This window comes from Sceloporus occidentalis, unplaced genomic scaffold, assembly GCF_023333645.1.
Source record: "Sceloporus occidentalis isolate IW3139 unplaced genomic scaffold, rSceOcc1.0.p SCAF_3, whole genome shotgun sequence".
NCBI classification, from domain to species: Eukaryota; Metazoa; Chordata; class Lepidosauria; order Squamata; family Phrynosomatidae; genus Sceloporus; species Sceloporus occidentalis.
Window position 1 is genome coordinate 215,386,785 of NW_028316983.1, and position 26,671 is coordinate 215,413,455.

Genomic DNA, 26,671 nt, shown 5'->3' on the forward strand with positions numbered 1-26,671 from the left:
GTGAGGGGCAGCAAGTGAAAACGGGCGAATCCAGGATGGGGCAGAGGAAATCCTGGGCTGAGACATCAGACCTTGACTACCAGAACGGAGGGCCCGAGTGGGAAGGTGAGGAGAAAGCAGGTCTGATAAGTAAGGAGGGGCCAGCCCATGGAGGGCTTTAAATGTTGACAGCAGGAGCTTATACTGAATACGGAAAGGGAGGGGGAGCCAATGAAGGGATGCCAAGACAGGGGAGATATGGTCAGAGCGCTGGGCAGTAGTGATAATGCGTGCAGCTGAATGCTGGACAGAGATTAAGGACGGAGGTGAGAAAGAGGAAGCCCAGCCAGGAGGACTTTACAGTAATCAAGTCGTGAGATCACTAGGGGATGGACCAGGATCTTGGCAGTAAAGGCTGAGAGAAAAGGTTGGATTTTGGCAATATTGTACAAAAAGAATCTACAAGCCTTGGCTGTGGTCTGGATCTGAGGGATACATGACAGAGAGGAATCAAAGATAAAACCAAGACTGCGGGCTTGCTGGACTGGTTGAATAGAAGTGTTGCACACAGAGACAGAAAAGGAGTGTTGAAGGGTGGACTTAGGCGGAAAGACAAGAAGCTCTGTCTTGGACATGTTGAGCTTCAAGTGCCAATGGTGCATCCACTGCGAGACAGCTGTGAGACAAGACGAGACTTGCTGTTCAAGCCTTGGAGAAAGGTCAGGGGTGGAAAGATACAACTGGGTGTCATCGGCATACAGGTGGTATGAAAAACCAAAAGAGCTAATGAGTTTTCCTAAGGACAGTGTGTAGAGAGAAAACAGAAGGGGACCCAGAACAGAGCCCTGGGGAACTCCAACAGATAAGGGAATAGGAGAAGAAGTCTGACCTCCTGCAACTACTGCAAAAGATCTGCCAGACAAGTAAGATCTAAACCAGTCATCTCCATAACTAAACAAAGGGAGCCAGCATTGTCAGACAACTCTGTATTCATGTGGCCAGCGTGACTATATGCCAAGAAGCATGGAAAGATGTTACCTCCCCACCAAAGTGGTACCTATTTACCTACTTGCACTTTTACGTACTTTCAAACTGCTAGGTTGGCAGAAGCTGGGACTACTGATGGGAGCTCACTCCATCATGTTGTGCTTGGGTCTTGAACTGTTGACCTGCCAGCCTTGCAGTCATCAGAGTCAGTGTCTTAACTGCTAGGCCACCACATCAGTTTGCTAATCAAAATATGCGGATAAAATGCTTTGCTGAATCCAGATACATGACATCTATAGCATTCCCATTATCTACTAAATTAGTGACCTGATCAAAAAGAGATCTAAGATTAATTTGGCAGGACAAACCCAGGCTGGCTCCTAGTGCTCACTGGATTGTTATCAACATACTTGCAGACAGACTCCTGTATAATCCATTCTGATATTTTTCTAGAAATTGATGTCAGGCTGACTGGTACACAGTTTCCTGGATATACTCCCCCCCCCCCCCCATTTATTTATTTATTTATTTTGAAGAGAGGAACAATGTTTGCCCTTCTCCAATTCTTTGGCACCACACTCATTTTCCAAGATTTTTCAGAAATGATGGCAAGTGGTTTACTGAATAAATCAGCAAATTCCTACTTTAAGATCCAGTTCATCTGGCCTTGAACTCAGTAATGTTAACTAGATGATTCCTGACTACTTATCAGTCTTGATTTACAATCCAAATTCCTTGCTAAGGTCTCCACTGATGCATTGAACCTCAGAGTTCTCTTTTGGGAAGTGAAACTGAAGCAAAATAAGGGTTCCACTCCTGCCAAGGTTTGCACCATCAGTACAATTATCGCTAGAATTTAATGACAATAGACAACAGGTCTCTTTGGTACAAGTAGGTACTATAGAGCACAGAGTCTTATACATTGACAGGACAGGGTATCTTCTTACTTCCCAAAGAAAAGTGGGAGGAAGGAAATATTTTTCTGCCTTGGTAATGCTGCAGATTTCCTATGGCACACACTGAGTGCAGCACTGCTACCAGTTTCAGCCATTGTGACAACCAGTGGGGTGATGGGGGTCACAAAATACCAGGTGGAACACACAATATTCACCCACTTGTTTGGAAGTAGTCACACAAACATCTCTCTCCCCCCCCCCCCCCCGGGAACATCACACCACAACCTGCTTGAACAGTCATTCTTTCTTCATCAAGGAAAAATCTTTCTGTAACATGGAACTGTCAGAATGTTTGTCAAACAAGAATTCCCATAACTATTTGGAAGAAGCCACAACAGTGAAGCTAGAATAAAGATTAAATTATTTTTTTGTGCATTAGGTGATACATCTCTTGTACTCCATCACTTCTGTGCTCCAATTCCTTTCCCAACTGCAATCTATGCATAACTTGACATTTCCCCATTTGATCAGGTAGACTCCAGAGAATCAGTGTGGGTTGCTCAAAGAACTCGTGGGATCTGCAAGAACATCTTGTTTCCCCTCCCTTTACTCACATTTATTCAGTGTTTATTTTGAGCACCCAAAGTCCATTTAAAAATCCCTCGTATACAAGTATTTTGCTAGAAATATACACAAGAGATAAATTAGATTCATAAATAAATAAAAACTGCAAACAAGGTGTGTGTCTTTGCTAACATTCCCAAACAGTTTGCTTTGAAATTGTCTTGGATTATGACATTGATCACATAGGACCTACTGTGAAGCTATCCCCAGTGAAGAGGTTTAGGGACTTCAAATTATGGTACCAACAATTTTCATTCCAATCATCTTGCTAATTTATTCAGTAATGTTTACTGCTGCTTGAGAATTCTCAAGGTCATTTTCAGGATGAAAAATTCAAGTGTGTGTGTGTTGAAAAAACCTGAATCCTCAGAAGGATGCTATAAAATAGAAGTCGACTTAATAAAACTTAATATAATAATTGAAAACAGGTGTTCATAAAAAGCATCAAACATTTCAGCTTTTACCTTCCTTGATGATGTCCACTTCAATGGGAGATATTAAAACACACACCCATTGGCAGTTATAGAATTTCCAGAGTCTAAAAATGGAATTCATTGGATGGTGCTGGAGGCAAGGATGGTGTTGTCCTCTAAATTAAGGCCATACCATGCCAAAATGTCAAGTGTGTAGATCCAGATGTTTTCTCAAACCTGGTTGGATCATGAGGTGTCTGTGTTAGAAATATAGCAATATATAAAAGACTGTGTCTTCAGATTTAAAACGTCTCGTGAGTGGTTGTTCCATGTTTTTGGTGGTGATTGCTGACCTATGGTTCCCAAATCTTGTGCATTGATCAGCAGTGTCTATCCCCACATACTGCACAGGTATTCAGCATGCTGACATTCAGTCACATACTTGATAGTTGTAGAATTGCAAGTAACATTTTTTTAATATGGTAAATTTTTAATGTGGTAGACACACATGCACCCATACCCACACCCACACACCAGATAAAAGAGTAAAGACCTATCTAGTGTAAGTTGGTTCAGGGATTACTGCGAATGCTGTAATTTGTTTTTTTATCACTGCTTCTTCTGTCTTATTGTATATATTACTGACTGACTTGTTTTGTATTATATTATTTTATCATTTTGTTGTACAGCACCCCGGGGCTTTTCAGTGAATGGTAGTACAGAGATAAAACTTGAAAAGTTACTTTTCTGGGCTATGATTTCCAGAATTTCCAGCGAACATAGCTAGTGGCCTAGGCAATTTTAGATTCTAGTTCAAAATCAAACTTTTCCAAGGTCTGCATAGAAGTATTTTAGATAAACAAACTATCTTGTTCAAGCCAGGTGATGAAAAGCTGGAAATCTAATGTAGATAAGATGATGGAGCTGTTGCATCAGTACTGAGTACCAAGGGACTAATGGTATTATAGAGGGCTTAACTGCCCCATCTGTTACTGAATTTGCTCAATAAAGATGAGGAAAACATGTGGGGCTTGCTTCATCCAACTGAGTAGACCCAGTGGATAAGAAGCAATGAACAACTAATTGAGTACTGTCATGCTGAACTCCAGTTTCAGCTTGAAGTCATCTTTGTTGCTATTCTGGATATTGCAGAAGTGATAGGGAGGCCAACTGTCCAAATAAATGAAGCCTTTGAATGGAGCCTATAAAGGAATTGTTGCTTTATCAATGAGTTAATTGAGAACAAGGCATCATTCTCAGATAGGTCATGATCTGGGAGGTACATACATCTTCAAGGATAGACCCATGCGTAGCTCTGTGGGTATCTTTACAGAAACCAATACGTCCTTTGCTCCAGTCTTAGGACTAATGGGAAAGCATAGCTGGCCAGAAATTTAAACAACCACTAGGAAGACCTCAGGTCCTGACATGACTATGTCTAGCATTCCTCATGGGTGCTGATAGTGTGGAGACCTCATCAGTGAGATCTCCTACTACTTAATCTGTTGCTTTACTAATTAAACTACAAAATTTGAACATGACTGAAATCTGATGGGGGCCATACTGCACTGAGTTGAATCTCTAGCAAAAAAATAAGACACTTTCAAACAAGATATCATCTGGAGAAATGTTGGCCCTATACAGACAGGCCAAAATAAAGCTGCTTCAGGTCACTTTGGAGGTATGGTGTTTCAATGATGCATGCATCCTAAGAGTCTGGAAGCTGCACCAAAGCTGCACTCCAGTCCTTAGGACGGGAGCATGGCTTTGGTGCAGCTTCTGGACTCTTAGGATGCATGTATCATCCATACCTCCAAAGTGACTCGAAGCAGCTTTATTTTGGTCTGTCTGTATCAGGCCATACTCAGGCTCAGTTGGTATTGATACTTCATCTATGCTGGGAGACACCAGAAGTTGGACTTTTTTCATTTCCATCCAGTGAACTGAGATGGTATAACTGAAAGATGTATTTCCTTTTGCAATTAGAAATTAGAAATTAGTCCTTCACACTGTATGTCCTCTGTTTTGATCTGCACATGCTTACCAAATAATTTATGAAAACAGATGTGCCCATTTGCTCTAGTATATCACCATGACGGATATTATTCTTTCCATCAGGAGTTGTCTTGATGGCTTGGGGATTTTAGCAGATGTTACTTGAGGTAGTTGCCCTATTTTATGTTCACTTGTAGGAGTCTCTTAGGCCCCTCATGGAAAGATTTTACAGACAATCCTTGATGAAAGGTGATTGAGGAGATTAGACATGTTCATCTTCAGAGACACATCTTGGTTTATGGCTAAATGAATAGTTTAAAGGGAAATTTGCAAACATTAATCCTGCCAGACTCTATTTATTCACTATGGAGTCAGTATCGTACTGGAAGAAAAATGAAAAGAAGAATAGATATTTTGGTACTGACAGAAAAGGAAAGGAAATTGCTTAGTTTATGGAAAGGCTAACAAAGCTGTATGCTCCCCTCCACAATGTTGTTCCTATCAGCCCAAGCCAGCCCAATCAATATGAAGTATGAAGTGAACTCATCAACATCTGGAGGGCCAAAGCTTCCCTATTCCTGGTTTGGGGGGCCAACATAAAAGTGTGTATTGATCAATTAAAACCAAATAAAGGCATGTCCATGGAAAGACCTTCATACATTCAATAAATTCATGGGAGGTTACTGGGCTCATTCTTAGAAACCCTGATCCTTTTGATGAACCCACTGGCCATAGCTCCCAGCAGGTCTGTATTTGACATCTTATTGACACTGAAAGGGAAGCTGTTCTTTCATGTTTATGAGAAGGAAACCTGTACAGTCAGGGTTCTTTCTGCTAGAGGAGGTCTGTACATTTTTATCTGTCAGCTTTTCCATTGACTCCAAACATTTGACCATAGGAGATGTATTAGTGTCAGAGGATCATAGCCTGTCCTGTCCTGTTCTAATTATGAACTCATGGAACAAAGCACTAGAATGATGAAGCAACCAGAAGTGAGTGAAGCAACTAGATTCTTTATCAGCAACTTGGGAGGGTTCCAAGTGGATCATTTGCTGTGACAAATATCAGAAGTTGATTGATAGTAAAACTAAACGTAAAGATGGACAAGGTATGGCCTTCCAGATGTAGCTTAACTGCAGTTCCCATCTATCCCAGGTGGCATAATCAATAGTAAAGAATGCTGAGAGCTGCAGTTTAGAAACAGTTGGAAGACCACACTTTGCCCACATCTTTATTATATTTCTTGCAATTAATATGACTTCTATCTCACAACAATAGGATTTTCCTCAAAAATACATATTTTAGCAATCTGGCATGAAAATTAATGATTAATCACAAAACAAAGTATGCTAAATGCAGTTAAAGGCAATCATGTGCTAGACAGACATCTTTTACCACTTGAGTAAACAACCTTTCCAAATACATGTTAAATTATCACCTAGTTTGACCTTGATACCTGAATAAAGACTGACTATCAATTAATTTTGATGTCTCAATTAGTAATTTGGATTCAGCGTTGACCCATTTTGCACTTCCTATCATCCAATTCAGACCTCAGTCCATGGATGCTAATTTAGGGATTCCATGCAGTTCATGAAATGGGGGAAGACACCAAATTATGTCATGATTGTCCTGATCTTGTGTTTTCATCAGAACAGTGAAGGTTACATGAAAGAGCTGTTCAATGGTGATTGCCTCAGAAGGTGGTGGACTCTCTGTCTTTGGAAGTCTTTAAGGAAAGACTGGAAATGGGTGCGATAAGCTTCTCAAAAAGCATGTTTTTCAACCATTATAACAAAATATTTTCCAATATTCTTTCCGTTCTTACTACAGATCACCAACTGAATCTGTTAACAGCAATAAAGCTTGTTCTATAACTGTTTTTGGTACCAAACAATATTCAGAGGAGACCTGGAATTGCAACCAACATAGAACACTCACATCAGCCTAAAGAATAATTGAGAGTGACATGGCATCACTTAAAGTCATCCAAAATGATGGTCATGATAATGCACTGCACCCTTTGGAGCTCCAGACAAGCTAAAAGCCGAGTGGTAAAGCCTCCCAGCCTCCATAGCATGCCAGCCTATGACATAAATATATGGATCACCACATTTAACTTTGGATTAAACAGTAATATCTTTCATTTTTAAAGATTCATGACTTGTCTTGTAGAAACTGGTTGAAAAATTGAAAAAAAATGCCTACAATACACACAGTTTTCTATAGATTTCCCTTTCTTTTCTGAAAGAAGCAAACTGCTAATAATAACAGATGCAATGCAGTCTGAGTTTTCCCAATCCGATGCTTTACCTATATATAGGATTACAGCTTCCTTCACCTCCAGAGAGCCTAACATATTGACCATTGTCAGCAAATTGCCATGGTTAATATATATGAAATACACAATACTACTGCCAATGGAAACTTGGTTACCACAATTCATATTCAGATTACTGCTAAATAGGGCACATTACAGACTGCCTAAAAGCGGCGGTCTGTGGGCGCCGCTGGTTGCTCCGTGAGGGAGCCGCAGCTTCCGTACTGCGCGGCTCCCTCGCAGAGCAAAAAGAAGCCCAAAAATGACGCTTCTTTTTGCGCCCCAGATGTGACGCCACGAGGCACTAGTCGCGCACGTGCGGTGTCACATCCGTGGTGTGGCGTGCATCCGCTACGTCAAGATGGTGGCACCCGTGTGGAATGGGTGCCGCCATTTTGTACGTATCCAGTACGTACTAGGGTTAGGGGCGTCAGGAAGTGATGCCCCTTCCTAACCCTAGTATGTACTGGATATGTACTTTATGCCCGTCCAGAACAGGCCTAGAATTTAGTTATTTGATTCTCATTTTAATTTGAAACTCATTTATATGTATTTATGTGGCTAAATTGAAATGAGGGTCACTTCCACTCTCTAGTAAGGTGCCCAGTGTCAATGTCACGACACAGGGCTATGTGCATTTCTGTAGTATATAAGTGGATAATGAATGGATGTCCCTCTCCTCTACAGTCAACCTATCAATTCATATGAATATCTGAGTTAAAAAACAACACTAAAGCCATTGGCACAGAGATTTTATCTTCTTGAAGAGGTTTTGCTATTACGTAAATCAGATGCTGGCTTGCAGCCACATTAAGCACCCGCTCAATGTGATTTCCAAACTGCTGAGAAAAGTATGATACAGCAGGATTAAGCAGGTTATCACCTCCCTTCAATCCAAATGTTAACATCTGGGTTCGCAGTGTGTCATTTTATTAGGAGATTGTAGATTGCTGCATAATAAATTAATTTAATAGACCACCGAGGATAATTGCTAGACTCATTTATCTGACGACATCAGCTAATCCTGATGACTATTAGTTTGCTGAGACTGTCTTCTACATCTTCCCATTATGATCAGAGACTTTGGCTATAAAATTGTGTTTGAGATTTACCTGGTTTAGGTCCCCTGAGTTTATGAAACATATTGCATGCAATGACAGCCCTTGTCTCAAAGCTATCAAAACCTACTGTAATTCCTCTTCTGTTTTGGTGACCTAGAACACCTAAGGATCACGCCTTTTCTAAGACAGACACCATATGACTGGGCCTCGCACATCCACTACAGTGCTATTTAAACATGGATGATGCTTTACTTGCAATAGTGCACAGGTAAATATTAGGTTCTTTGTGCTCCACTAGCACCACATTTGCAATAGTGTGTGCTGTGCATCCCTTCTAGTCTTTGTTTAGTATGTGAGGTTTATTATCACCTGGTTGAGAAGTTTAACACATAATGCCTGAAAACATTCTAGATTAATTGCCATCCCCAAGTTCTTTTATGGTTCAGAATTTAAAATAAGCAATTCCCCAGATCCCCATCCATGCTGAGCTTCTGCCATCAACATTCAGTAGAGTCAGCCCTAAAGCTTAAGGTGTATCTACACTGCAGAGAAAATACTGTGTGGCCCCACTTTATGTGCTCTAGTTTCAAGCTATAGAATCCTGGGATTTGTAGTTTTGTGAGGCACCAGCACTTCTTAGAAGGAAGGCTAAAAACCTTGTTAAACTCTTCTGTGATTATACTTGTCCCCTGTTCCTTAGACATTCATGCACTAAAATGGCAATCTGCAAAGATGAAATTCTTATGTTATTTGAAGTCTTTCATAGGATCAGAGACCCTGCATGATCAGCATTTCAGACTGTGTGAAAGCCCTTGAATGTACATACGAAACCTTCCCCCTTGTAAATATTTGTGTTACTAAGCAAAAGTCCAAGAAGCAGCCTTTCTATTTCATCTTTTTCTGGAACCACCACCAAGATTGTGCAGACTTAGGGCCTCCTTCTGATTCAGAGTGTTTTGTTTGGAAAGGAGGATAGTAGATACATTTTCAAATGGCTTTCTCCCATGGCTAGTGCTGCAAAAACAGTTCTCTGGTGGGTTGTAAAAAGGCGAATGCATTTGGTGCCATCCCTGTGTATGCACCAGCATGTACACCAAATGATCTGAATTGCTTTTATTGCTTTGATTTGTGTTACATCATATTAGAGACATTTAATTTGTATTGCTTCTTTTAGGTACTGTTGTTAATTTTGTCTAAAAGATGTATAAACTGGGGAGCATCTTATGAAATCCCCAGAAGAAAATGGAGACACAAAGATATTCATAAGATATCACCAATTTTGGTCTTATGGCCTTCCTTAGGTCCTGAAATTTCTAAACCAGGAGTTTTCAAAACATTTCCTTAAAAAGTGAAAACATTTCTCCTTTACGAATCAACTCCCTTTAGATATCTTGAGATATGCCACCAATACTTAACTATTTACTATTTTCAGGTGAGTTTTTTAAAAGTTTCTTTTGGCATAAGCTTTTGTGAACTACAACCCACTTGAATCAGGGCTATATATTGTCCATGAAGCCTTATACCAAATAAAATATATTTCCCTTTACGTGCCACAAGGTTCTGTGCTGCCTTTGCTGTAACAGACTAGCTCAGGTTGCAGTCATCACCTGGATAGTATTATATTGTTGTTTGCCATGGTATAATGTTACTTTTTTGTTTTTTATATCTTTGGTATTTTCTTGGTAAGCTGCCTTGGTCCCTTTTGAAGGTGAAAAGGCAAACCATAAATGATTTGAATAAATAAACAACCACTAAAAGCTGGGAACAAACTCCAAGAAACAGTAATTTCTATGAAATGCTCACTGAAAGGATGGTGACTAATGACTATTTCATACTACAGTACCCAATTATAACATAATGATTTTACTTTAGCTGCCATGGCAAGATCTTATGAAGTTTGTACTTTCTAGTTTGGTAAAGTACAGAGTTCTCTAGCTGAAAATTCTAAATACCACTCACTAAGTGCAAAACCCAGGACTCCATGGTGAGTTATAGACCGCCATTTCGGACGTCCTCAAGACGTCCCATTTTAAAAAAGGGGCGTCTCTTTCCCTATCACAGACTCAGTCCGTGACAAATGGCAGCAGCCGTTCCACACGGCTGCCACCATGTTTACGTCTTGGACGCATAGCGTCCAGACGGGTCGCGGCGGTTATGATGTCGCAGGTGCACCATGGGCGCCTCATGATGTCATAACGGCGCCGCAGGAAGAAGCTCCATTTTGGAGCTTCTTTTTTGCTCCGCGAGGGAGTCGTGCGGTTTGTATGCTGCGACTCCCTCGCGGAGCAAAGAGCAGCGCCAGCAGACCGCCGCAAAGCGGCGGTTTGTAACACCTCCCCAGGAGCTTGCCATGACAGCTAAAGTGGCATCATAGTGCTATTGTTGTATAGCGTGAAAAAGCCTTAAGCCAATTGTGAATTGAGCTGAGGCAAATTTGGCTATCCCTGTTTCTAACCAAAGATTTGATCATAATCTACTGATACAGTTCTGGATTCAGGCCACTTAGTAATGATTCAAGCAGTCTCGTGGAAATTAGATGCATCTCGGACTGTATCCTCTGCAGAACTTGGAAAAGTTAGTTTCTTGGACCACATCTCTCAAATCTCCTAGCCATCATGGGGAGGGCCATGCCAGTGGCAGATGGGGGATGCCATGCTAGTAGGGGGATTCTGGGAGGTATAATCTAAGAAAGACATTTTATCAACCTCAAATCCTGTGGCACCTGCTGCAGATATCTCTGTCTAAATACATATCAGGTTATGGTACATATGAAGCCCAAGGACTGAGCACATGTTCTCCCCACAAAACAAGTAAAGCTTAAATGGAACAGACAGATAACCGAAAGAGCTCTCTTAATACAGTTCGCTTTGAAGCTGCCTAGAGCCACTAGATACCAGTGGATTTAAGATGGAAAAGCAGGATATGGTAGTAATTGCATCAGGACTGACGTCTTACATTGCTGTCCTTTTCTAAAGCACAAATAGCATCAAGGGTAACTTTCACGAGAGCCTTCTCAAGTCTTATTGGAACATGCCACATTTATATTGCTGAAGATATTTTTAGAATAATGATTCCATAAAACTGAAACATTCTTGCTAACACTCTTTCTAAAATTCTTTCTTATAAAATTTTATTCTAATGTGCAGTTTCACAGTTTGCAAAATTAAAAAAGAACTCATTTTGAAGCTGAAAAAGATCCTGGTTAGAAGTTATCATAGGGATATATATTCATTGCTTATGACCAACATTTCATTTGCCAACATTTCATGTTACAGAGAACCATTTAAAAATTGTAGGAACCATTTCCATTTTTCTCTTTAAACCTTACTAGAGCTTGCATCAATTTTTATTTAGAATTTAAAATGTCAAGTTAGACTGAGAGCACTGGCTGAAATTCAGTGTTTGCTGATTTGTGGTTCAGCATATCTAATATTTCTGCCTCCTAGCCTGGGGCTCAAGATGGCTTACAAAAGGGCTAAAACAAGAAACAGCTAAAAATCTGATGATGATGATGATGATGATGATGATGATGATGATGATAGAACACAAGCAAACAAATTATATTAAAACACCATTAAATTTTAAAAAGTGTGAGATTGTTTAAAAACAAGACAATAAAGATACAAATACAACACATCCACATATAAAATAACTTCTTGTGACCAATTTATCATTAAATGCCTGTTTGAACAGAAAAGGCTTTGCCTGCTGGCAAAAGGACAGCAGAGCAGGGAAAAGCCTATCATCTTTTGTAAGGAATTGCATAGTCTGTTGCTTCCTCACCAAGTGGCCCTGTTATAGAAGTGGGACAGAATCAACTTTAGACTCTGGCTGGTTCATATTGTAAAATACTATGTTTCAGACAGTATGGACATGAGCTATATAGGGCTTGCAGCTGCTTGTGAATTCTGTCCAGCTTTCTCTGCCACTGCCTTGCAACCCTCTACACTGTTTCTTTTTCTGGGGAAAAATCCATTTAAAAAATAAAAGGTGCTTAATATTTGAAACAAATCCCCCAAAATACTTCTCTAATACATACCAATGAGTAAATAAATAAACAGCAACCATTACACACACACACACACACACACACACACACACACCATGGTGTTGTATATTATTCCCTGTCTCTGAAAAAGGAACATCAATATGCCTTGTCACAGGTGATCCTACCTAGCTGTCTCAGTTCCTGCCCAGAATGCATTGTTTTGCCAACCGCACAATTCCATACAGGGTAATACAGAGTTGAAGGTGTTCACATTTGATGTCCAATAATTTAATCAGCACTGCTGCTGGTGGTGGCAGTTAATGAAATCACACTCTTTTGATATGGGTGTTGGCTGCAGAATTTGGCCAGAGAGCTGCTCTCAGCTACCCGTGCTCTGAACTGAGCCAGGTAATCAATTTCCCTACAGAATTTACACACAAATACTAGGGGTGAGCTGTGTTAAATTATTCATCCCTGTAAGGGGGAGGAAATGAATAATTTAAACCATTTTCTCCCTGCTGACAGATGTCTTCAAAAAGTTGGCAGTTATTAGTGAGGTCTCATAGCAGTGGAAAAGTATTGGATGGGAGGTAGGGGGAAGCTGAGTGAGAATTGGGGAGGGTCCCCTTACCTCCTGTCCCCATCTGAGGATGGCTGTAGATATGTGAGGATCAGGGAGGCAATACCCTTCTCCGATCCACTCTCAGCTATTCTTCATTCCACCCCCACCCCCCAACGCAACATTTGGAGTGCAGAGAGGAAACTGAGAGAGGACTAAGGAAGCTGTAGCCTTCCATGATCTTGTCTTATCTACCCACAAGTGACTCTTAGAGGATCAGGGAAGTTTTAGCCTTCCATTATTTACACTCCCTCCCCCCCTTCCTGATGTTAATGTGGCTTGTCTAAATATAAAAGTATTGTGTGAATTGCTGCAGATTTTTGCAATTTGCATCAATGCTTAAGTGTCTTCCTGCACAAATTCACATCGTTTTGTCCTCCATCTGCCAATAATGCTCAGCCATGTGAATCCATGGGAAGAGGATGAATGGGCACACATTCAATAATATGAAACCTTGCAGACACTCTCAGATACTTCAGTAAAATCCAGGAATATTATTACAATGAAGTTTATGGAGTTTTTTGAGTGCCCCCCCCCCTGCAAAGAGTCTGAATTCCTGTGGCCAGATCACAGTCTATTAGATTGAAATGAGGAGTATTTTAATTGTGTAGATAAACCCATGTGGTGAGGAGGCAGCTGAGTGAGGATGATTTGTCTATGCTGCCTGTGTTCTGATAGTTGGTTTATGATATTAATATCTGCTAGTTATCAAAACACAACCTGTAATTATCATTCTCACTGGGCTGCTCCCTTCTGCTTTAAGGAAAGGAAAGGAAAAGGGTGATTCTGGGCTGTGAGGGGAAGGAGCCTGGTGAGGCTTCTCCTTGTGAGAGTTTTGGGACATTCAGGTAGCTCTTTTCTCATCTTATTAGGGGTAGTGTAGAAATAAGAGACATCATGGCAACAATATTAAACATCTAAGAGCAGTAATTTCCGTGAGAATTCTTCCCTATATAAGCCAGATAGATTACCTGAGACAATAACTTCTAGCTATTGTGTCTATGCATTTGTAACACCATGTCAACCCAAAATGATCTCTTTCATTGTCCTGTAAATTCTGGTTGAAATGGAAATAAAAATTCAAGACTTCTTTCAGAAGGAGGAACTCTTTCCTAAATCTATGAGAAACTATGTAAAACTGAGTTTTTGGTGTGGTCTTGGATATGATTTTACAAAACTGATTTGTTGTTCAGAAGACCTCTGCCTTCTTCTTGCATTGGCTTTCAAAATTTAGGGTTGTATGTTGTTTCTGTCTTTGTCAGAAATTAGCATGTCCTTTTGTGCTTTTACTCTGTGTACTCATAGGTAAAAGGCAGTAGTTTTTTGCTGCTGCATTTTGCTTTAAAGGTTTTTGCTGATGCATTTAAAGTGAGGACCATGATGGAGAACAATTGCCATGTCAAGACTACAATCTTGGTTAAGCAAAAAAGACATTGCAGAAATTTCATTACATCCCTATTTCACATATTTATTTTTACTATTTAACATCATTTTTAGCCCACTTCTCTCCCCAAACCCTAGAACTGTGAAGGAAAATCTATGGCATACATGCCACAGATGGCACACAATGTCATTTGGCCTGGCACCTGGCAGACAGAAGGAGTAACATGCATGTTTCTGTGCCATGGTGGCTATCTGCATCGGTGTCCCACTGAACATTGCCGCAGGTCACTCACTGTTGGTCAGAATGTGATGCCCAGCATGCCTCATTCTCAGAAGCAAGTAACCTTCAGTGGTGGCAAACATTTTGGGCAGCTCAGTGGGACTCCCCCATTGCTGCTGTGGTATAGAAACAGAGGATGAGATAACAGGGGCAGGTCAGGGTAGCTGTGGGGGCAGAATACTCTGAGCCTCCCCTGGAGTATCTTTCCCAGTGCAGACAAAGCCTCAGACCACTGTGAATAAGAGAGATAATGGTGACAGGGAATTCCTGCTGCTTACGGCACTCTCACACAGCAGTAAGAGAAGGAGGAGAACAACTAGCACATGTCTTCCTCCAGAGACCAACTGTATCTAAACCAAGGCACTGTGGGAGGTGTAGCTTGAGAAATCACCTGTCAAAAATCATAAGTGATTTACCAAGCCTTCTATAGTGCCTTAGCTTCAAGGATCCTTCAGATTTAAGAATGAAAGAAATAGGTGGTTTAGATACAGCTGCCTACTGCTGGCAGGTACATTCTTGGCTACATGGCAGAACAATATGAGCTGGGTATTCTGCTCCACCACAGATGAATAAGATTGTGGGTGGGGTTTGAACTCCCAGGGCTCTGTTGGGACTCCTCCCTTCCATCAGGGCTCCAACAAATGCACTATACACATGCTGCAGTGCAAAGAACTTTTAATAACGTGCAAACAACAGTGTCCAAAAGAAATAAGGCAACTCCACCCCTTGGTTCAACACAAGAGGGAGGGGGAAAGTTCCGTCACTCATCCCGTCTCCACTTCCCCTTTCGGACTCAAACACGCCGAGCCCCTTTCTCACTGACCTCCAACTCGGCCTTCTCCAATGCCTTGGGGCAGGGCCCGTGCTCCCAATGCTGCCCCTTTTCGTCCCACCAGGTGCTTTCCAAATTATCAGGGTTTCCCCTCGGGGGATAAGGATACCAGCACTCCCTCTTGACCCCTAGGTTTTTGTCCCAGGCCGGGTCTCTCAGCAGCACGGTTCCACGGTGACCCGCTGAAATTCTTCCTCGTCCATGTTGTAGCGGGTCTGGCCACCCCTCTCTCCCGGGACTTTGGGTCACCTATCCTGCCCCTCTCCTGTCTGCCTCCACGTGACCTCGTCTTCCACACCGCTTCCTCCCGGCCACCTCTCCCTGCCGCCTTATATCCTCACAGCCCCACCCCTCACCCTCAGCTGATTCCCTTCTTCTGGTATGTTCTCCTGGGGTCTCCAGGTTCGCCTGCATTCCTGGCTCCTCTTCCTCATCTCCAGCATCCCTCCCACTCTCCCCCACCTGGTTACAAAGATAATTGATAAATGCTCTCTTTGCAGTCCCTACTTAATGTGGCAGCAGGGGTTTTTTTTTGTGGGGGGGATGATAAGAGGAATGGATGAGGTTGTATGTAAAATCAATTGGCCCAAAAGAGTTTTTGCCATTGTTGGTAACTCTGAGATCCTTGTATAGGTATCTTGGAAGGTTACACATTATACTGTGATATCAGATGAAGAGGTATTACACGCATTTTAAAGTGAGATACAAGCTTCATTTCAAAGTTCTTTGTAATACTGTGATTCTTCTCCATTTTCCATCACGCACACAAAATCCTTCCCCTGTACTGAGTTTTTCAACAGGAGGTAACCATTTATTAGAACTAACTTTTTTCTTTACCATCTGCCTTTTTTTTAAAAAAATGATGTGATCAAGATGTTTGCTCCCCAACTTTGGCTGGACTTTGATTTTTGCTGTAAGACAAAACTGACTTTCCTATACTGATTAGTTTATGCTGTGTAAAAAAAACAAAACCCTCCAAAATGAGTGTGCTTGCCAAGATCTGCTCTCCTAATGTTGCCTTTATACACTGACAGCATGGAGCTACAGTTTTAGATGAGAAAGCTCTGCAAAGCATGCTAGAGATGCTGATCACCACTTCCTATGGGAATAAAAAAAAATTGAATTTTTAAATTAATTTTAATACATAATATACATACTCAACATATATACATACATAAAATACATAACAATTGTTTGTTTACATAGACAGCATGAACTTATCTTATATCATGAATGGATAGATAACATTGTTTCTCTGTTATCCTCTGTGATTTGGCCTTGCTTATATTCCAGCATACCAATTTTATCTTGAATCTGTTATTTCCCCTCCTCCCAACAAAAAAAAAAGAGTGAAGGAGAGAGAGGGAGAGAGAATTATTACATATATTAACAGTATCTTATAATTGCACGGGTGGTTTTAACTCCCTTAATTATTTTATTTCATTTCTGTAGCTATCTTTAGTCCCATAGTTTGTTCACTTTTTCCCATTTACTTTGAAATTTTTACTCTGTTTTCCTGTTATTTGTCATAGTTATTTTGTCCATCACCCTTAGTTCATTCACCTTAGTTACCCATTCTTCCTGTAAATTATTACTTCCCCCTTTCCAAAGGTTTGCAAAAGCTAAACAAGCTGCTGATATTAAGTATAATACCACATCTATCTCTTCACGACATAAATAAATTGAAGGCATTGCAGGCAGAATGCTTGTTGAAGGTAGAAATCCTGTTGTACTTGGTCATAAATTGGGCCACATAGGATGGTAAAAACTCATGAGCTGTTTTCATGTCATCATAGATCCTATATGTAGTGGAGGTGTCAGTGAGGTTTCAGTGAGGTAGTAAATCCATCCCAGCTTTTAACTATAAGAAAGGTATCCAAGGTGCTGAACTTATGTAAGGTGACAGCATTCAGTACCTCAGACAGCTCTTTCAAAGTTCATACTAAAATCTACTATACCTTAACTACATCCCTACATGGAAGCTACTATCACTGTCTGAATGCTTGATTCAGTCTTTGCTTAGATAATCCATAAACAAAACATACAGCTTTCCTGTAAACATTCATCTGTATCCACAGATATTTTATCCATGGACTTAACCATCTACAGCTTGATGTGTGTGTGTGTGTGTGTCTCTCTGTGTGTGTGTGTGTGTGTGTAAATTCCAAAAAAACCAAGGACCCACTGTACTATTTATCTTGCTTTCCCTGTCTAACTCAACATAGCAAACTGGCTAACATTAGTAGCCCAGTCTGATGTATTTTTCTCCAAAGTACTTTCCACTCAATTATATGTTTTTAAAGAATCAAAGCTGATTTTTTTTTTAAAAAATTAATCAAACATAAAATAAGAACATAATAGAAGAATAAATACAATTTGGAATCCTTGGAAGAATGCCCATCTGAACTAAATTGTTTTAACTTGTCTACAACCAGGCAGGCCTATCCCAAGATATGTTGTTATATGAGACTTATCTGCAAATGATGCCCTCCCTCAAGTCAAAGTGCACAGTACCCAAGGTCGGTCAATTTACACAGCATCTGAAACAGAAAATCTCACAAATACTTCTTTTTAATATCCCTTCTAGTAACAATATAAGAGTAAGAGACTTGGAGCCTGTACAGTCTGGCCAGGAAAGTTGGTTTTTGGGCAGCCTGGGGGCATGGTGTTTAGATGCCACATTCTCCAAAGATGTCTGGAAGCTGCCTTGGCCAACCAGACATGAGTGGCTTCCACCTACTCCAGGGGCCTCCAGAGAGTCCAGAAGCTGTCCTGGGGCTATGATGGGACTGCCAAAGGCAGCTCTTTACAGTCCAAATAGGAGCGGATCTTTCCCACTCCTATTTGGGCCGGTGTCAGGGCAGACTGGGGCCGTAGCATGTGTTTGCCATGGTTCCGGAGTGACCAGCTCCAGAGCAGCCCCAATTGATCCTTTTGTAGCACTCTGTTCTGCCCCTGAAGTAAACTTTGGCCCCATACAGACAGGCCAGAATAAAGCTGCTTTGGGCCACTTTGGAGGTATGCTGTTTAAATGATGTACGCGTCCTAAGAGTCCAGAAGCCACGCCAAAGCCACACTCCAGTCTGGAGCGTGACTTTGGTGTGGCTTCCAGATTCTTAGGATGCATGCATCATTTAAACAGCATACCTCCAAAGTGACCCAAAGCAGCGTTGTTCTTGCCTGTCTGTATGGGGCCTTTACTGCCCTTTCATGGCTTCTAAAATGTACTGTCTGGGGCATTCATTTCATTCTGCCTAATAGCAGATCCAACAACTTCATTTTTATACAGCTGAGGACCCACAGTAGATAACTGCTGCTTTATGCCCCTACTACATAGATAATATAGCTTTATCACGATGTCTCAAAATTCATGTAGATACCTATAGAAGAGACTAGTTCTTAACATAAGTTGACACATGATGAAAGGATACCATAGACAAGCTGCTGCCCTTCAGATTCTTTGAATAAGAGTTCCATTATTCCTGACCATTAGTTATCCTGGTTGGAGCTCATGGAAACTGTTGACCAACATTTTAAAAAGGCATAGGTTTCCCTATCCACATTATAGATAATCTTTTTTCAACATAGTGTCCTCCAGACTGTTTTAGGGGATTAGTGCAATCTTTTTAAAGAACATTATCCCTGTTACGATAGAGGGGCTTTTAAATTTACAAATGGGTTTTATCACATTCACCGTGGCTGGGGAAATGCAGCCCGTGTACATTCAGAATGCCAGCCAGGCCTATTATACTGTTGAAATCCTGTTGTTGAAAAGCCACAGAATAGGCCTGGCTGTTATCTGGGCTGTATACAAGCTGCATTTGCCCTGCCCGGCCACAGGTGAATGTGATAAAACCTGTTTGTAAATTTAAATGTGCCTCTATCCTATTGGGGACATGGCACTTTAAAAGGGGTGCACTAATCTCATTAGACTACAGCTCCCATTTGAATTGCCATTGCCCTGGCCTCAGAGGGAGAAAAAAGGCAGGTATAACTCTATTATGCCTAGCCAGATACAGATGAGGGGCCCTCCCTCCATTCCAACTGCTACCACTGTGGCCTTGGTGGGAGAGAAGAACTGGCAATATCTGCTATACCTCATTGTCTTTCCCACAGCCATCCCCTTCTCCTTTTCTGTCATGTTTTTTTAGATCGTAACCATGAGGGCAGGGAACTGTCTAATTAACAATTTGTATGCCACTGTGGCAGAATAGCAGGGTGTAAATACTGTGAATGAATGAATGAACCTCTACTACTATGGACAGTTTCCAGGATGGTGTGAACCCAAAACATCAGGACAAGATAAACATGATCGGAATTGAATGGGACTGAATTAAGCTCATCTTGAAGGACATAGGAAGCTATCTACTTATCTATTGTATCTTAAGATCTTATGCAGAGGCTGTTTTGCAGGTAATCCCATTATCTGAGATGAGTGGGTTGCTATCAGAAAGAGTGTCTTCCAGATAGTGATATTTCCTGTTGAGAAATTATCTCTCCAAAAAATTCCATTCCATGCTTCCCTTACTGTTCTTTTGAAATCAAGCAACTCTCACCTTTTTCTTTCTTTCTTTCTTTCTTTCTTTCTTTTTTTTTTCTTTTTTTTTTTTTTTTTTTTTGGTGTGTGGTTAATGGACTTTTCAGCTCTAATTCAAATCCTGCTATTTTATGCTGATTTTATGATTGTTGGTATTTGCATTTCACTTGTTTTATTCTTTTTGGACACTGTCCTGTGAATATCATTGAAGGACAGTACAAAAATGCTTATAATGAATAAATAAATTGAATTGCTTCTTGAATTAACTGGAAGCCAATGTTGTTGATATAGGATGGTTATAACTTCTTGCACCAGCTATTGCTTCAATATGCAAAAGAAGACTCATTTAGAAATCACTAAATGCCAGCACCTTGTACTGGGAAGATTATCTATGTGGGTGATCTTGGGTAAGTCTCAGCCTTAGAGGAAGGCAGTGGCCAACCTCTACTGAATATATCTTACCAAGAAAACCTTAGGATAGGGTCCGCTGGCCCGGGGAAGGAAAATTTTCCACCTGTCCTAAATGGGGTCACTCTCCCCGTGAAGGACTCAATTCGCAGTCTGGGGGTGCTTCTGGACTCGTCGCTCCACCTAACATCTCAGGTGGATGCGACGGTCAGGAGCACTTGTTACCAGCTTCGGCTGATACGCCAGCTGCAACCCTACCTGAGCCAGGGGACCTTGAAATAATAATAATAATAATAATAATAATAAATTTTATTTATACCCCGCCTTTCCAAAAAAATGATCAAGGCGGCTTACAAATGTTAAAAACAGTTACAATAGCATTTACAATACAAATTAAATTACGATATAAAAGTTAAAACATTACTACAAAGAATAGGAACAGGAGTCAAAAAATACACATATCAGGGTACAAACAATCAATCACAATATTTCGGAGTCAGAGGAAGAAAACAAGGGCAGAGAAAAATCAATTAAACTAAAGAGGGAAGGCCAATCTAAATAAGTATGTTTTTAAATTCTTCTTAAAAGAATCTAATGAGGCGGCAGAGCGAAGCTCTAAGGGGAGCTTATTCCAGGAAGATGGGGCAACGATGGTAAAAGCCCTCTGTGAGGTCCTTACAAGATGTGCTCTAGGAACCTCTAACAGGTTTGTCCCGGATGATCTAAGTGTGCGGGGCGGATTATGTGGGGAGAGGCGGTCCTCCAAGTACCCTGGGCCCAAGCCATTTAGGGCTTTATAGGTTAAAACCAACACCTTGTATTGAGCTCGGAAGCGAATAGGCAGCCAGTGAAGATCTTTTAAAATAGGTGTTATATGGTCCGACCTGGAAATACCAGCGACCAGTCTAGCTGCCATATTCTGTACAATTTGCAGCTTCCGGGTTTGGTACAAGGGTTGCCCCATGTAGAGCGCATTGCAGAAATCCAATCGAGAGGTTACTAAAGCATGTACAACAGTTTCAAGGTTCCTGCGGTCCAGGTAAGGGCGCAGCTGGCGTATCAGCCGGAGCTGATAGCAAGCACTCCTGACCGTCGCATCCACCTGAGGTGTTAGCTGGAGCGACGAGTCAAGGAGCACCCCCAAGCTGCGCACCGAGTCCTTCAAGGGGAGCGTGACCCCGTTCAGGACCGGATGACAAATCTCATCACCCGGAGCCGGGGAACCTATCACCAGTACTTCCGTTTTCCCTGGATTCACACTGAGTTTGTTCTCCCTCATCCAGCCCATTACCGACGCCAAGCAGGCATCTAGAGGAGAGATGCCATCCTTAGTTACTGCATCAGTCGGAGACACAGAGAAGACTATTTGGGTGTCATCAGCATACTGATAACACCGCGCCCCGTGTCTCCGGATGATCTCTCCCAGCGGTTTCATGTAAATGTTGAATAGCATAGGGGACAAAATCGCTCCCTGAGGGACACCAGATGTAAGGGCCCTCATGTCGGAGCGACAGTCCCCCAGCTCCACCATCTGGGATCTGCCCGAGAGGTAGGACCGGAACCACTGCAGGGCAGTGCCCCCGATACCCAACTCCCCCAGGCGTCCCAGAAGGATACCATGATCGATGGTATCGAAAGCCGCTGAGATGTCCAAAAGCACTAACAGGGACACGCTTCCCCTGTCCATGCCCAGACGGAGATCATCAACTAAGGCGACCATGGCAGTCTCAACTCCATAGCCCGCCCGGAAGCCGGTTTGAAATGGGTCCAGAAAGTCGGTATCATCCAAGATCGATTGAAGCTGGAAGGCGACTGCTCTCTCGATCACCTTCCCCAAAAAAGGTAGCAGCGAGATGGGCCAATAATTGTTGTGTATCAGGGGGTCTAAGGAGGGATTCTTAAGCAAGGGTTTAACCACTGCTACTTTCAGTTTAGATGGGAACTGACCCTCTCTTAGAGATGTGTTAACGATGCGGTGCAACATAGTCAACACCACATCACCCCCCTGAGCTGCCAACCATGAGGGACAGGGATCAAGAGAGCACGTCGTCTTCCTAACGCTTCGAAGGATCTTGTCCACTTCATCGGTACTAACAAACTCAAAGTGATCCAGTAAAACCGGGGCCACGGACGCTTCGGACGCCTCTCTTACAGGATCTGCATCAATACCGGCGTCAAGATCAGCCCTAATCCGAGAGATTTTATCCGCAAAGAAGTTGTTAAAATCGTCACAGCAGGCTTTAGATGGTACCAAAATAGAGCTCAGGGAGGGAGGGAGCTGAGTTAGCTCCCTCACAACCCTGAACAGCTCTGCTGGACGCGACTCTGCGGACGCAATACGTGCAGCATAGAACGAATTCTTTGCTGCACCTATTGCCACTCCATAGGCCTTCAAGTGAGAGCGAAGGAGTGTCCTGTCGGATAAGCGCTGATGTCTTCGCCAGTTACGCTCTAGTCGTTGCGCAGCCCGCTTCCTTACCCTGAGATCTTCCGTATACCAAGGTTGTTTGTTGGAAGCAGGCCGGTAAGGACGCTTGGGAGCGACACTGTGTATAGCCCTGGAAAGATTAGAATCCCAGATGTTGGCCAGGGCATCAACAGAATCGCCGTCAGTACCAGTCGTATACTCCTCTAGGGCTTCTTGGAACCTTTTGGCCTTCGAGGGTGGACCATCCTAATAGGTCCGCCACCCCCGGGGGGACTTAAGGTAGAAGCCTTGATTCGAGCCTCAACCAAGAAATGATGGTACACGCCCTGGTAACCTCTCAGTTGGATTTCTGTAATGCGCTCTACATGGGGCAACCCTTGTACCAAACCTGGAAGCTTCAATTAGTACAGAATATGGCAGCAAGGTTGGTTACTGGATCCTCCAGGTCCAGCCATATAACACCAGTTTTGCAAGATCTACATTGGCTGCCTGTTCGCTTCTGGGCGCAATACAAGGTGTTGGTTATTACCTATAAAGCCCTAAATGGCTTGGGCCCAGGGTACTTGGAGGACCGCCTCTCCCCATACAGTCTGTCTCGCACTCTCAGATCGGGCGGAAAACATTTATTAAGAGTTCCTAAAGCAAGATATAGTTCATCTCAGAGGGCATTTTCCATCTCAGCCCCACAGCTTTGGAACTCCCTGCCCGACGAGCTCCGCGTTGTCACCTCCCTAGATGTATTCAAGAGGAAATTGAAGACCTTCCTATTCCGACAGGCTTTTCCCCATGTGCCTTAATGTTATCTTTTATCTCCCCTTGATGATGTATACTGTTCAATCCAGCTATTTGTTATGGTTTTAATGTTTTGTAGATAATTGGTTTTAGATGCTGTATAGTTTTTAATTGCTATGGGTGGTTGGTTTGCACATTGTTGGGGATATATGTTGTTTATAATTGTTTTTGTTGCAATTTTTTTTTGTTGGAAACCGCTATGATCTACACAGGAATAGCGGTATATAAATAAATTATTATTATTATTGTTATTATTATTATTAGTTCATATCATATTGAAGACACGGAACAACAACAATAATTCTGGAATGATGAAAATTAGTTACATGTTTCTGATTAGTGGTGGCTGGTAGCTTCTATGTCAGGAATATTGTGACTCAGCTTTAGGTTTCATTTCACACAATGAAGGAGGTGTGGAAGACATAGAACTGGAGGAAGACTAATAGTTTTCAACACACTTACTGCATTTGAAGGCTGGAATAAAACACAGAGTGGATACACTACTCCATACCATGGACACTACTGGCCACCAATGCTTCCAGTAATCACAACCCAAGAAATGACTACCAACAGTTCATGTTACAGATTACTAAAAATCAAATATCTTGTTCCTGTGGGCAGGGATGAGCATACTATAGTTTGTGGGAAACAGTGGCTACCAGGGCCACACTTGAGCTTTTCAACCACACCACACCATCCTGTTGAAAGTATGGGCTATCTTTTGGGACACCTCCTAGGATGTTTTAGGCCCAGGAGAGGTCATTTTAAAGAACAGAAAATAAACCACAATGGCAGGGGCACAGTGGAAGAAATGTAGACCTCTGAGGTCTGGTAAGAAGTATATATGATCCCACATTTTGGGTAGCTTTCCATCTCTCTTAAAATTCCAGTGATGGCGTTGGTTATGAAAACAAAACATTTTCAAGGCCTATGCAAGATATAATGCTACAAAATGGCTTTTCTTAGAAGTATTCCACAGATATATATCAAGCAAATTCCCGGACATTTCTTCCAGCTCAATATTTCTGAAATATACTTTTCTCAGCAGCCACTTTTCCTTCAAATGTTTCCCATTTTGGCAATCTCTTTCCATTATGGCTTATTTGAATTGCTTTATGACTATAATCTGCTCATGATCCAGTTTTTCATAGAGCTTTGCCAATCCTAGGTATTGATCTGTCAGAAAGTGACAGCTTTATTCTGCAGCATTACCTGGAAAGTTGGACTCAGCATTTCCACTCCTTCTACCACAAGTATTAATTTCACGGGGAGGAGGGAAGAGGAAAAGAACAAAGAGAAGCCATTCCTTGAAAAGAGCAAAAATAGCCAGTTGTTTGTACAGTATTAGATATAAGATGGTCTTGCCCTGTGTAAAAAAACTTCCAGGACAGCCATACAAGTTTTGATTTCCAAATGTTTTTGACTGTCTCAAGCAAGCACTACCGTGACATGTTCAATGCTTTTCTGCTTTCAAATTGTCAGCAGAATTCAGTTCAAAAATTCTTTGAAACATTCCTCTTTCCCCTTCACTTTGTGGCTCAATGCTCCTCTAAGCCTTGGGGACAGATGCACTTGTATCACTGTGAGCTTTTACAATTACTTTTAAAACAGAGACAGGGGATGTGTGGCCTTCCATATGTTATTGAACTGCAGCTTCCACCAACTTTAGTCAGGAAAGCTGATGGTGAGTAATAATCAGAATAGCAATCCAACAACACCTGAAAGGCTTCATGGTTTCATCGCTGCTATAAACATCAATTAAAACACATTAATTAAAATATGAAACAGGGAAAAGGATATTCCACCTATACATACTATGTTCTTGCTGTTAACTACCTTCGAGTAGACTTTGACTCATGGTAATCCTGTGAATGAGACACCTGCAAGACCCCCTGTCTTCAAACACTCTGCTCTGGTCTTGCAGGCTCAGAGTTGTGGCCTCCTTTATTGAGTCAATCTATCTGGTGTGTGGTCTTTCTTTCTTTCTACTGGCCTCCACATTTCCTAGCATTATTGGGTTTTTTCTTCTTCTAGTGAGTCATGCCTTCTCATTTATGCCAAAGTACAATAGCCTCACTTTAGTCAACTTGGCTGCTAGGGAAAGTTCAGATTTGATAGTTCAAGTACCTATTTGTTGGAATTTTTGGCTGTCACAGCATCCTCAGCACTCTTCTACAGCATCACATTTCATATAAGTCCATTTTATTTCTATGACCTTGCTTCATTGTCCAGTTCTCACATAGGTACTGCTTAAAGTAGTTGAATCACAGTACAACTATGTACACATCTACTTAGGAATAAATGTCATTGAGTTTAATGGGCCTTCACTCCTGAAGTCTAAAAACAAGGGGTTAATTATGTATGCAAATCTTTCTCCTCAAAGTTTAGCAAAATTTCTAAAAGCAGTAGCTAATGGGACCCTAATTTCAGGGCAATTCTTAGCTCACAGCCATTGGGACAATTTATTATGACAACCCTAGTTATACACTACTGGTCTGAGTAGTGATATTAAGAAAACTGTAGTAAGCTACTGTCTATGGAAAAGAAGACTGGTGATCCCTTTGCCATAGACAGGTAGCAGCTACGGTCAAGAGCATTAAGTTCAGTGATGGCCAGAGACTTCCATATTAGTGGGATGGTAAATTCACTCAAAATTTCACTCTGAATATTAACAAAAAAAGCTGTCCAGGGTGCTGAACCTATTTCAGGAATAAGATCCAGCACTTTGGATACTTCCTTTAAGGGTAGAGCAAAAGGTAGGACAGATTCATGGCCCTATTGACATGGAAGCCATCAGTTGCTACTACTATTATCTCAAAGGGGCCTGACATTCCTACACTGATGGCTACTCCCTGCATTACTGGTTACTTGCAGGTGTGTTCTAAGCCTTCATTGCAAGATTGGCAAGAGGATTACTTGAGTAGGGTGACAAGTAGGAGAGAGAATCCATACTGGATATGATGCTACCTTCCAAGACTGGTACACATAAAAGCAAAGCTTGGAAAGCTACTTTTTTTATAAAAAAAAGATCAAATGTGATGGCATACAAAACCTTTTTGAACTTCACTGGCAGAATGATAGTTAGGATAACACAGTCTCTTCCTCCTACTGCTCAGTTATAGATGCCTT